Source organism: Austrofundulus limnaeus, unplaced genomic scaffold (genome assembly GCF_001266775.1).
Source record: "Austrofundulus limnaeus strain Quisiro unplaced genomic scaffold, Austrofundulus_limnaeus-1.0 Scaffold376, whole genome shotgun sequence".
Lineage (NCBI taxonomy): Eukaryota > Metazoa > Chordata > Actinopteri > Cyprinodontiformes > Rivulidae > Austrofundulus > Austrofundulus limnaeus.
The window spans coordinates 364,963-376,031 of record NW_013952778.1 but is presented as its reverse complement, the minus strand read 5'-3'; the positions used below and the strand labels follow the sequence as shown (position 1 = coordinate 376,031).

The window sequence follows — 11,069 nt, the reverse complement described above, 5'->3', positions numbered from 1 at the left end:
GTGTCAGAATGGTATATATTTATACTTCTCATCCAACCACAATTAAATTCACTCTATCCAGGAGACACAATTTATCAGGATAGTTTTTTTTAAATAATAACTCAGAATAAAATAGGAGTAACGACTTTCTACTTCTTACCTTTTCAAAAAAATGTGGTGAGTATAAAGTACAGATAATTGTGTAAAAGTGTAATGAGTAAAAGTAAAAAGTATGCTGAAAAATAATTACTCAAGTAAAGTACAGATGACCAAAATTTCTACTTAAGTACAGTAACAAAGTATTTGTACTTAGTTACTTCACAACTCTGAGCTCAGTAAAGGACTATTCCACTCAATTATTTTAGTGTCACAATGACCTTTGATCAGCTTTAGATTATAAAATATACTTAAATGATTCAAAGCTAAATTAGTCTACACTGAAGGTAGCATCTTTACTACACAGTTTGGGAAATTTGTGAAAGTTTAAGGAGGAACTATAGTCCAGTTCAAAAACAGCAATACTGGATTAGATTATTTTAGACTAAAAACAGAATCTTCAAAATAAGTAAGTAAACTTTATTTCCTATAGCACCTTTCACAGACACAAACATCACAAAGTGCTTAACAGAGAGCAAAATAACTAAAAACAACAAAAACAAGTCACAAATACAACTAGACATGGGTTTTTATGGTGTAAAAACAAGTGTTAAAGTCTTCTCTAAAAATATTACTTGAGTAAAAGTCTTAAAGTATCTGATGTTTTTTGTACTTAAGTATCAAAAGTAAATTTCTGACACAAAATCTACTTAAGTATTAAAAGCATGGCTTTGCTTGCAGCATTGGACTTGCAGAATGAAATGGGACCAAGTTCAAATGTGTTTTCTATACMAGCTTGTGCCTGTCACGTCAACAGGTGTTTGTAATTAAGGTAATTGAGTGACCAAATGAAGTTGGAAGAGATTTGTTGTCAAAGTTGCATTAGCTGGGTTTTGAACCCTGATCTCCCACATGAAAGTCCATGACACAGACCATTGCACCTATGGAGCTGTGGCAGAAGATAGTGGCAGCGGTTAGTTTGTATGTGTGCAGAAAGAGGCCATATTGCCAATGCAATTGTTGACACAGAACTGCATAATATTACAACAATAGAGTAATATTAGGACAATATTTTAGTAAAACATCGAAATACAATCATATTAGTATTGAAATCACTGAACTACTAAGTTTAAATATTATTAAAACTATGGTTCAATACTGAGTATATACAGCAAGGGGCAGTATTGGACCAATAGAAGGCTCCATTGACTGGCATTATATGATTTTAAACATTAATATTTCAAAAAGTATAAGCTGTACAGGCACCAAAAGGCATAGCCATCATTTGGCAAAGGAGCTTTACAGATATAAATTGCAATGACAGCTCTAGGACAAAGTAAGCAGGAGGAGAAGCGTGCCAAAGTGGAGATGACTTGGATGGGAAATGAATCACAATAGTGTGCATTGCCAATGCAATGCACACTGATAAAACAACAACACAGTAAAAAACACTTAGCTAAAAGACTTTCTGAATAAAAATGTCTTAAGATGTTTCTTAGAAGAGTCAGAGTGTTCCACAGCTTCGGGGCCACCGCCTGAAAAGCTTTGTCTCCACAGGTTTTATAATGGGTCGAGGGACCACCAGCAGCAGTTGATTTGAAGACCTCAAAGTCTTGGATGGACAGAGAGGCTTCAGAAGGTCCAGTATGTATTTGGGGGCCTGACCATGAAGTGCTCTGAAAGTTAAAACTAAAATTTTAAAATGACTCCTCAAAGTCACAGGGAGCCAGTGCAGAGAGGCTAAAACAGGTGTAATGTGGGCTCTGCTCTGCTGTGGCTCTTTGTGGGTCCACAGTTGGGCTGCGACCCATGGGTTAAAAATCTCTGCACCAGTTGTGTGAGTTCAGCTGCGGGGCAGCCACATGCTGCACCCCAGGCCACCCTATTCTTTTGCATTGGGAACTTACCGCACATGTCCAAAATCTTACCATGACTTTCCTATGGGAATCTGGCGCGGCGAACAGCTCGTGACCCGGAAGTGACTCAACACGAAAAAGCTCATGAGTAAAATGGAAGTTTACACATCTATAACTCAAAATATTTTTTTTACTTATCAGAAAACATATATACAATATTTTTTTCTAAACATTTATAACATTTTATTTTGTTATTTAAATTTTTTATTTATTTTTTGTACCAAAATCAGTGGTGTGGCGGCACCTTAGCACCACCTATTGACCAGCCGCCAATACTCTTTGTGATCTGTAAAGTTTTGTGAAACATCAGAACTGTGTGAATTTATTTTTTTATTTTTTTTCACCACAAAATTTACACAATTTGAACCCAAACGAAACTTACAATGAAAGCAAATGCTTTAAGTAATTTTTTTTTAATTTTCATGAATAAATATTCTCAGCCCCAAAAATGAGCATTTACGGAGCCCGCGAGGGGACATGGGAGTTTTTTCTTTCTTTTGCGTTCCCACGCAATAGTATTGTGTTACCTCGCAATACTTTTGCGTTCCCTCGCAAAAGTAGTTTATCACTGTTGTGCCTGCCAGTTTATTAACAAACTCACATGTTCACCATTAGCGAGTTAGCCTGCTGCTTTAATTCAGCTTCAGAATGAATATATCACACAGCCACGCATGGAAGTATGTCATATGCCGATATTTTAACACAGTGCAGCCACGCAACATCAATGCCAATTTCACGAACTTGTGGTGACGCATCCTGTTTTGGTAACCGGATATTTCAAAATAAAATTCTGATTTAATTCAGTTCATATACAAAACTATCTTTTGCGTGGGAACGCAAAAGTATTGCGATGGAACGCAAAAATATTGTGAGGGAATGCAAAGGTATTGCGAGGGAACGCAAAAGTATTGCGAGGGAACGGAAAAGTATTGCGAGGGAACGCAAAGGTATTGCGAGGGAACGCAAAGGTATTGCGAGGGAACGCAAAAAATATTGCGAGGGAACGCAAAAGTATTTCGAGGGAACACAAAAGTATTGCGAGGGAACGCAAAGGTATTGCACGGGAACACAAAAGTATTGCGAGGGGACGCAAAAGTATTTCGAGGGAACGCAAAAGTATTTCGAGGGAACGCAAAAGTATTTCGAGGGAACGCAAAATTATTTCGAGGGAACGCAAAAGTATTGCGTGGGAATGCTAAAAGAAAAAAAATCCCCCCGTGTCCCCTCGCGGGCTCCGTAAGCATTAAAATTGTACATTTTTGTTAACTTTCAAACAAAAGTCAAGGTTTTACAAATCCTAAACTTTGTTTATTTAAAGCTTTTGCATTTAATGTAAACAATCTAGTCCAGGTTTGAAAAGTTTGAGCTCTGTAGTTTTTGGACCCCTTAATGGTTTATACATGTGAAAAAAATATTCTCCACCCACTCCCCCACTGTCATTTTCACATATCACTAAAATATTTACAAATCATAAACTGTGTTTTGATTTCTGTTCAGGACAATCTAATTTTAAACAGTCTGGTTCAGACACTGAAAAACACCCCTTTACAGAGCAAACGAACCAAAGCTGGAAGTGGAAGCCAACTTCCTTGTCTTCCTTGTCTTCCTTGCCCAATCCCCCGCGGGGACCGCGAGCCTTGAGTTTGGGAGCCTCCCCCGCAGCCGTGGGGGTAATGACACGCAGCGGGGCGGTGCAGATGTGTTTATCTCTCATGTTGAACCCACGCAGAACACAGCGCAGTGAGATCAGACTTGACGAAGCTCACACAGGTAGGTTGACTTGTGTTTTTTTTTTTTTTTTTTTTTTTTTTTTTTTTTTTTTTTTTACCCGAACCTGTTTACGGACCAAACAGCCGGAAGTGGGTCACTGGAACGAGCAATAATTATCTCTACAAAACTAATCGATTAAAAAAAAGAAAAACCAAATATGAGGTTTGTAACGAGGTTCACCTGCACTGAGAATAAGATATCTGTAAATTAAAACAGAAAACTTGAAAGCTTTCAGTCAAAAACTTAAATAATTTAAAAAAAATGCATTTCTTAAAAGAATGCAGCCTGCCAAAGCATTGAACCAAAGGAGCATCTTAATAGAGTTTGGTCATAAATCGAAAGAAATAATAAAAATAAAACAACGACCTGGAAAGTCTAATCAGAGTAACACATATATGTGCTGCAGATGACTCTCAGCTACTATCGCACCAAACTGTAGCTCAGTATCTAGAATTACATGCATCAGAGCCATTGTTGTGTTTTTTATATTGATCAGCTGTGATGGCTGTCTTTGAGTGAATTAACTCTAAAATGTAATCAGTTGTAGTTGGACTTCTAATGATTAACTTCTGAGACTTTCATTAACATTAGTCCAGTGGTTCATGATAAATTTTGCTAACAGACACAGGCAAAAACATGCATTCTTTTAATCCTCAGCAGCGGCTGGTAAAGGAAGATAAAATTAACCGAAAGCAATTTGAATTCTGCAGAAATTCTCAGTAGATCTTTGAGGTGCCGTCCTTTCAGTGTTCTGCAAAATCTAACGCTGCAAATACAGAACCATCATCGAAGACCAGAAACAAAATCCACTGAGCCAGGTTAGTTATGATTTATTCTAACTGGTTAAGGAACAGTCCAACATTGTTGTTTAATCACAAGTTTTAATTTGAAAACATTTTTGATGCTTTAAACACCTGAACTGTACTCTTAAAAGAGATGTGTTAAAAAATAACACAAAAAATGTGTTATTGCATTTAAAGCGCATTTTGTGTTAATTTAACACACATTGTGTTAAAATTGCAACAAAATTGTAACACACTGAGACCCACTGACATTAGTTGTGTCATAAATGACATTAGTTGTGTCATAAATGACACAACATGTGTTGTCCCTGAGCTGATTCAGCACACGTTAAAATTTGACACATCATGTGTTGTTTTTAACGCATCTGTTTTGCGTGCAGTATTTAGATTAAGGTTACATAAGGAGTCAGATGCTTTTTTGTCAAGTGAGCAAAATGTAAAAACTTACGTTAGTTATTGCACAAGAATCAATGTAAAGAGGAAGAGCTTGTTTGAGAACTGAAACTGATGATCTGGGCTGTCCTAATGAGGTAGGGGCGAGATCGTGGGGCACAAGCTCTAGGGAAGAAGCAGCCTGGTGGTTCATGTTCTTTTGCCTTTAAGAAAGGACAGTTTCACTGTTGCTCACCACCATACGGTGAAAAATGGTTTAATTATGTTTTTAAGTTTTCGTTCGTTCATTCCCTCGCTGTCATCGTCTTGTTTAAAAACACACTACTCCTTCCTTCCTTCCTTCCTTCCTTGTCTTGCCTTTGAGTCTGAGTGAGATGGTGCAAAACCTCACTGTGTATCACAACTCTGTTCTATATGTTCTGTAAATTTAAATGCTCCATATTTTTGATTTGTATTTTGACTGTATCCTGACTGTAATTTTAACTATGTCCAGTTGTGTTTGTCTACTGTACAGCACTTAATAACAGTGGTATGGTATGGTTTGTTTGTCTGTTAGCAAAATATCTCATGAACCGCTGGATGGATTTTCAATACATTTCCAGGAGATAAACATGCATCTACACCTGATTCATTTGAGTCAATCTAATCAACCTCTTGACCTTAGAAAGTACAATAATTAGTAATATTAGGCTAGAATTTGTTATTAGCTGAGCATGTCGTCACATATCACATGAGATTGTGCATAACAATTAAATCAAAACAGCCAACTCAGTCATTTTTCAACATAAAATGCCTTAGTTCAAAATGCTGACACGAGAGGTTGTGGGTGATGTGTAGCCTATTCCTTTTTATAATATATTTACCCTTATTTAACCAGGCAAATCCCATTGAGATATCAGATCTCTTTTTCAAGGGCAGCCTGGGTCTGAAGGTAACCTATTGTACATATTTTTGTGTTGTGGGGGGAAACCGGAGCACCTGGAGAAAACACACAAATGCACGAGGAGAACATGCAAACTGCACAGAAAGATCACAAGTCTGAACCGGTTATCGAACCCAGGACCTTCTTGCTGTGAGGCGTCGGTGCTAACCACTGAGCCATCATGCTGCCTTTCCTTTTAAAGTTTTTGGGATGCACACACAATGGTTTTAATTTTTCCGTCTTATCTTTGCACAAAACACCATTTAACTCCAGATTTGCTTTTATTAAAACAAATCTGTGAAAGAAATTTTGTCTGTATTCCGTGTCTACTCTAACAAACATGAAAAAATTATTTTAAGACTCATCGATGCAGTGCTGATTTCAGAATAATCTGACATCCTGTTCCTGCAACATGAGACAGAAAGAGATGTTAGCTTATTTCAAATGATCCGGCTTTGAAGTCAGACTGATTTTATTTCCTGTTTAGAAAAAAGTAAAATACTGACTGCTCGTAAAATATACAACAGGTCTGGACCACTCATAAATTTTGTTCATATCTGAAGAAAATCTTACAATACGAGAAAATTGGTGAATGCCATAAGTTCTCTTAAATCATTTGTACGCACAAATCTGTTCGTACGAACGTTTTTTGCATGAGGTTCATTGTTCTTACATTTTGCAATTTTTTACTAAATGTTAGATTTAAATGCTAAATTTTAAATCTAGATGTGTAAATCTAAATGTAAAATGTAAATCTTAAAAGTTGTGGCTAAATGTTGAAGTTTGCTTTTAGGTATTTTGGAATGGAACACAGCCTTTGCTGTTGCGACTCTTATGACATCAACATCCTGCAACAAAAACAGCTGCTAACGCTGCTAAGGCTGCTAACAATGCTACAGCTTCCCTAAAAGACATCAAACTTGCAGATGTCTGAGCTAAACTTCAAACTGCCGGACCACAGTTACCGTCCATATTGTTGTCAATTACCACATTTTGAATTCAAATTTTAAACACCCTCTTCAGCAGCTTCAGCAGCTGTAGCACCGTTAACGGCTGCTTTTATTGCAGGATGTTGATGTCAAGTCACGCACCATCTGCAAAGGCTGCGTTCTATTCTGTTCATCCATTTGTTTTCTGCCGCTTGTCTGGGGTCGGGTCTCGGGGGCATCAGCCTAAGCAGAGACCCAGACTTCCCTTTCCCCAGCCACTTGGGCCAGCTCATCTGGGGGAATCCCAAGGTGTTCCCAGGCCAGCTGAGAAACATAGTCCCTCCAGCGTGTCCTGGGTCTTCYTCTGGGCCTCCTCCCAGTGGGACGTGCCCAGAACACCTCACCAGGGATGCTTACAGGAGGCATCCTAACCAGATGCCTGAGCCACCTCAACTGGCTCCTCTCGACGTGGAAGAGCAGCGGCTCTACTCTGAGTCCCTCCCGGATGACTGAGCTTCTCACCCTATCTCTAAGGGAGAGCCCAGCCACCCTGCGGAGGAAACTCATTTCGGCTGCTTGTATCCGCGATCTCATTCTTTTGGTAACTACCCAAAGCTTGTGACCATAGATGAGGGTAGGAACGTAGACCGACTGGTAAATCGAGAGCTTTGCCTTCTGGCCCAGCTCCCGCTTTACCACGACAGACCGGTACAGCGCCCGCATCACTGCAGACGCAGCACCAATCCGCCTGTCAATCTCCCGCTCCATTCTTCCCTCATTTGTGAACAAGACCCGAGACACTTAAACTCCTCCACTTGGGGCAGGACCTCCTCCCCGACCCAGAGGAGGCAACCTACCCTTTTCCAGCTCAAGACTATGGTCTCGGATTTGGAGGCACCGATTTCCATCCCGACTGCTTCACATTTGGCTGCGAACTGCTCCAGTGAGAGCTGGACATCACGGCCTGATGAAGCCAATAGGACCACATCATCCATAAAAAGCAGAGATGCTATTCTAAGGTCACCAAAATGGATCCCCTCAATACCTTTGCTGCGCCTAGAAATTCAGTCCATAAAAGTTATGAACAGAATCGGAGACAAAGGGCAACCTTGGCGGAGTCCAACTCTCACCGGAAACGAGTCCGACTTACTACCAGAAATGCAGACCAAGCTCTGGCACCGGTCATACAGGGAACTTACAGCCTGTATCAATGGGCCTGGTACTCCATACTCCCAGAGTACCCCCCTCAGGAGTCCCTGAGATATACGATCGAACGCCTTCTCCAAATCCACAAAACACATGTAGACTGGTTGGGCGAAGTCCCACACACCCTCCAGGACCCTGCTGAGGGTGTAGAGCTGGTCCGCTGTTCCACTACCAGGACGAAAACCACACTGCTCTTCCTGAATCTGAGATTTGACTATTCGACGGACCCTCCTCTCCAGGACCCCTGAATAGACCTTACCAGTGAGGCTCAGAAGTGTGATCCCCCTATAGTTGGAACACACTCTGTGGTCCCCCTTTTTAAATAGGGGGACCACCACTCCTGTCTGCCAATCCAGGGGAATTGCCCCCGATGTCCACGCAATATTGTAGAGTCACGTCAACCAACACAACCCCACAACATCCAGAGCCTTAAGGAACTCTGGGCGAATCTCATCCACCCCCACCCCCAGGAGCTTTTTAACCACCTAGTGACCTCAGCACCAGAGATTGGAGAGTCCGACCCTCGGTCCTCAGGCTCTGTTTCCCCACGGGAAAACGTGTCGGTGGGATTGAGGAGGTCTTCGAAGTATTCTGCCCACCGACCCACACATCCCGAGTTGAGGTCAGCAGCGCACCATCCCCACCATTCGTAATCCACGTTCTATTCCGAAATACTTAAATGTAAACTTCAACTTGTAGCTACAAAATTAGAGATTTACCTTTTACATGTAGATTTACACATTTACTTTTAGAATTTAACATTTAGACATAACATTTAAATTTAACATTTAGTAAAAATTAGTAAATCACAAGAACAGTTAAACAGCTAAATAACAATAAAATGTTAGTCAAAATATTTAACTAGGAATTTACCCTCAGAAAGTGAGATAAATACTGAAAATGTGTTAGTGACATTTTTCAACAATTTATTTTACACTTGGCCCCCATACAGAGTGTTTTAAAAAAGGGATAGCTCCAAAACGTGGTGAGTAATTTGCTGTGGCCTTGCATTGTCCACAAAGAGGGGGTCAATGTGTCAAATATTTTTGCAAGCTTGGCTTTAGTAGCATGAGCTTAACGGAGGATCGGACATTGCATGAAACCATGCATGGCACAGATTGAAACTCTGTATACCCAAACCTCCCTCCGAACATTGTCCAAAATCAGCAGTCACACATCTATCCCTCAAATTGTTTTCAACACAGTGGAAAAATTTGAAAGGGTAACCTTCTCCGCCCAGGTGAAATTCATCATTTGTCAGTGATAAAATGTCAAAAATCTTGTTTTAACCTCTTGAGCCCCAAGGGGTTTTCTTGACATTTTTCCTCAAAACACCATGCTGAATTGTAACTGAGTGTATCTCAGCACTTACAAACTCCATGTAAATAATCTTTGTATCAAAATAAAGCTAAAACTTGGATATGTCATCAGAAGTGTAAGTATTAAAGCAGCTTCTGTGGTTTTAGAGATATTCATCAAACCTTTTTTACAGACTCATGGTCCACAGAACAAAGACAAGAGAAGCAGATTAACAATAAAATCCAAGAACAAACAAACAACACAAAACAACACAAAACAAAACAAACACACAAAAAAAGAACAATAAAAGACAGCTGTACAAGTACCCCCACAACTGGGAATGTGTTACACTGAGTCTTATGTTAGTCAAGCTCATAATAATTGAATTACAGCATGCATTGACACGACCAATAAATTTAAACATCAAATTTCTTAAAAGAGCCTGAAAAGTTTTGAGCCCAGTTGTCACAAAGAGTTGACTAGAACTTTCCCATCTTGGCTTCTTCAGTAAGAGTCTGAGGCAATTGTTGTACATTAAGACTTCTGAGTTCTGGTGCATTTATGCGTGCGGGGGTCATTATGTTACCGCTACGCGGTGACTAGTTTTAAATTGAATGCATTGGTTTGAAAATGAATTTCACTAAATTGAAACTGAATTGAATGATTTGAAACTGAATTTAAAGTTTTGAATTTGAATTATCAAAAATCACTTTGTTTGATTCTGCTCACAGGTGTAGGTTTTTCTCCACAGCTCAACTGTGAGCAGATCAGCACTGTCGTGACCGGAGTTTTTTTTTATTTGCCTACAAAAACTCAGTTTCAAATTTATTTAACATGTCAGAGCCTGTAGGATGTTAAAAAAACAAAAACAATTAATAACATCAAATATCCATTTCCAACCCACTCTGCTACTAGAAATAAAATTTTCCATCCTCCTTTCCTTCTGATTTTCCTGCAGCTGACTTTTGGACCAGCTGACTGCCTGTTGCTTACACATGGCAGTCTAAACGGTGCTGAGACAGATAAAAAAAATAAATAAATGTCCGTGGATCTGTGTTTGGTAACTCTGGCTGGCTTTCTCAAGGACCTGGATGTGTGACACAAAAATCTGAATTTTGGAACTGAAATTGAATTATGGAACTGAACGTGAATGTAGTCAAACTGAATTTTTAATTGAACAAAATAGCAAATTCAAAGCAAATTAATTCAAATACTGAAATTTAAATTCAGTTTCAAACCATTTCAAATCAGCAGGGAGTTTTTCCTCTCCACCGTTTGCTCAGGATGGGAGACTGTGATGAAGTGATTCAACGCAGCATGCTGGTTTCTTCTTTAGATGGTTCTTTTTATGTACAGTGCCCTGAGACAACATATGTTGTGACTTGGCGCTATGTAAATAAACTTGAACCATTAAATTCAGTTTCAATTTAGTGAAATTCATTTTCAAACCAATGCATTCAATTTCAAATTATGCACACACATCTGAGCAATTCAAATTAAGTTCCTGCTGGCACAAGATCTATTCCATAGGACTTGCTTTTAATAAAATGTCAAAAATCTTTCTTTTACAGATTTGCTTGAATGCATTTATTTATAGATTGCAATGACACACTTTTGCACAGTTTGTTTACTTTTTGATTCAACTGCTTGATGTTTGAACTGTGTTGGCTGGATGTATAAATACAGCAGGTAAAATAAGTATTGAACACGTCACCATTTTTCTCAGTAAATAAATTACTAGAGGTGCTAATGACAT

At 39.2% G+C, this 11,069-nt stretch overlaps 1 protein-coding gene across 1 annotated transcript in view; it reads left to right on the top strand.

Moving 5' to 3' along the window:
• Positions 1-3,667: 3,667 nt before the first annotated feature.
• Positions 3,668-11,069, top strand: part of LOC106528396 (interleukin-31 receptor subunit alpha) — a gene marked incomplete in the record, with an annotated part of 33,834 nt that continues 26,432 nt past the window's right edge. Inside the window, 1 exon segment of the mRNA XM_014023548.1 lies at positions 3,668-3,761.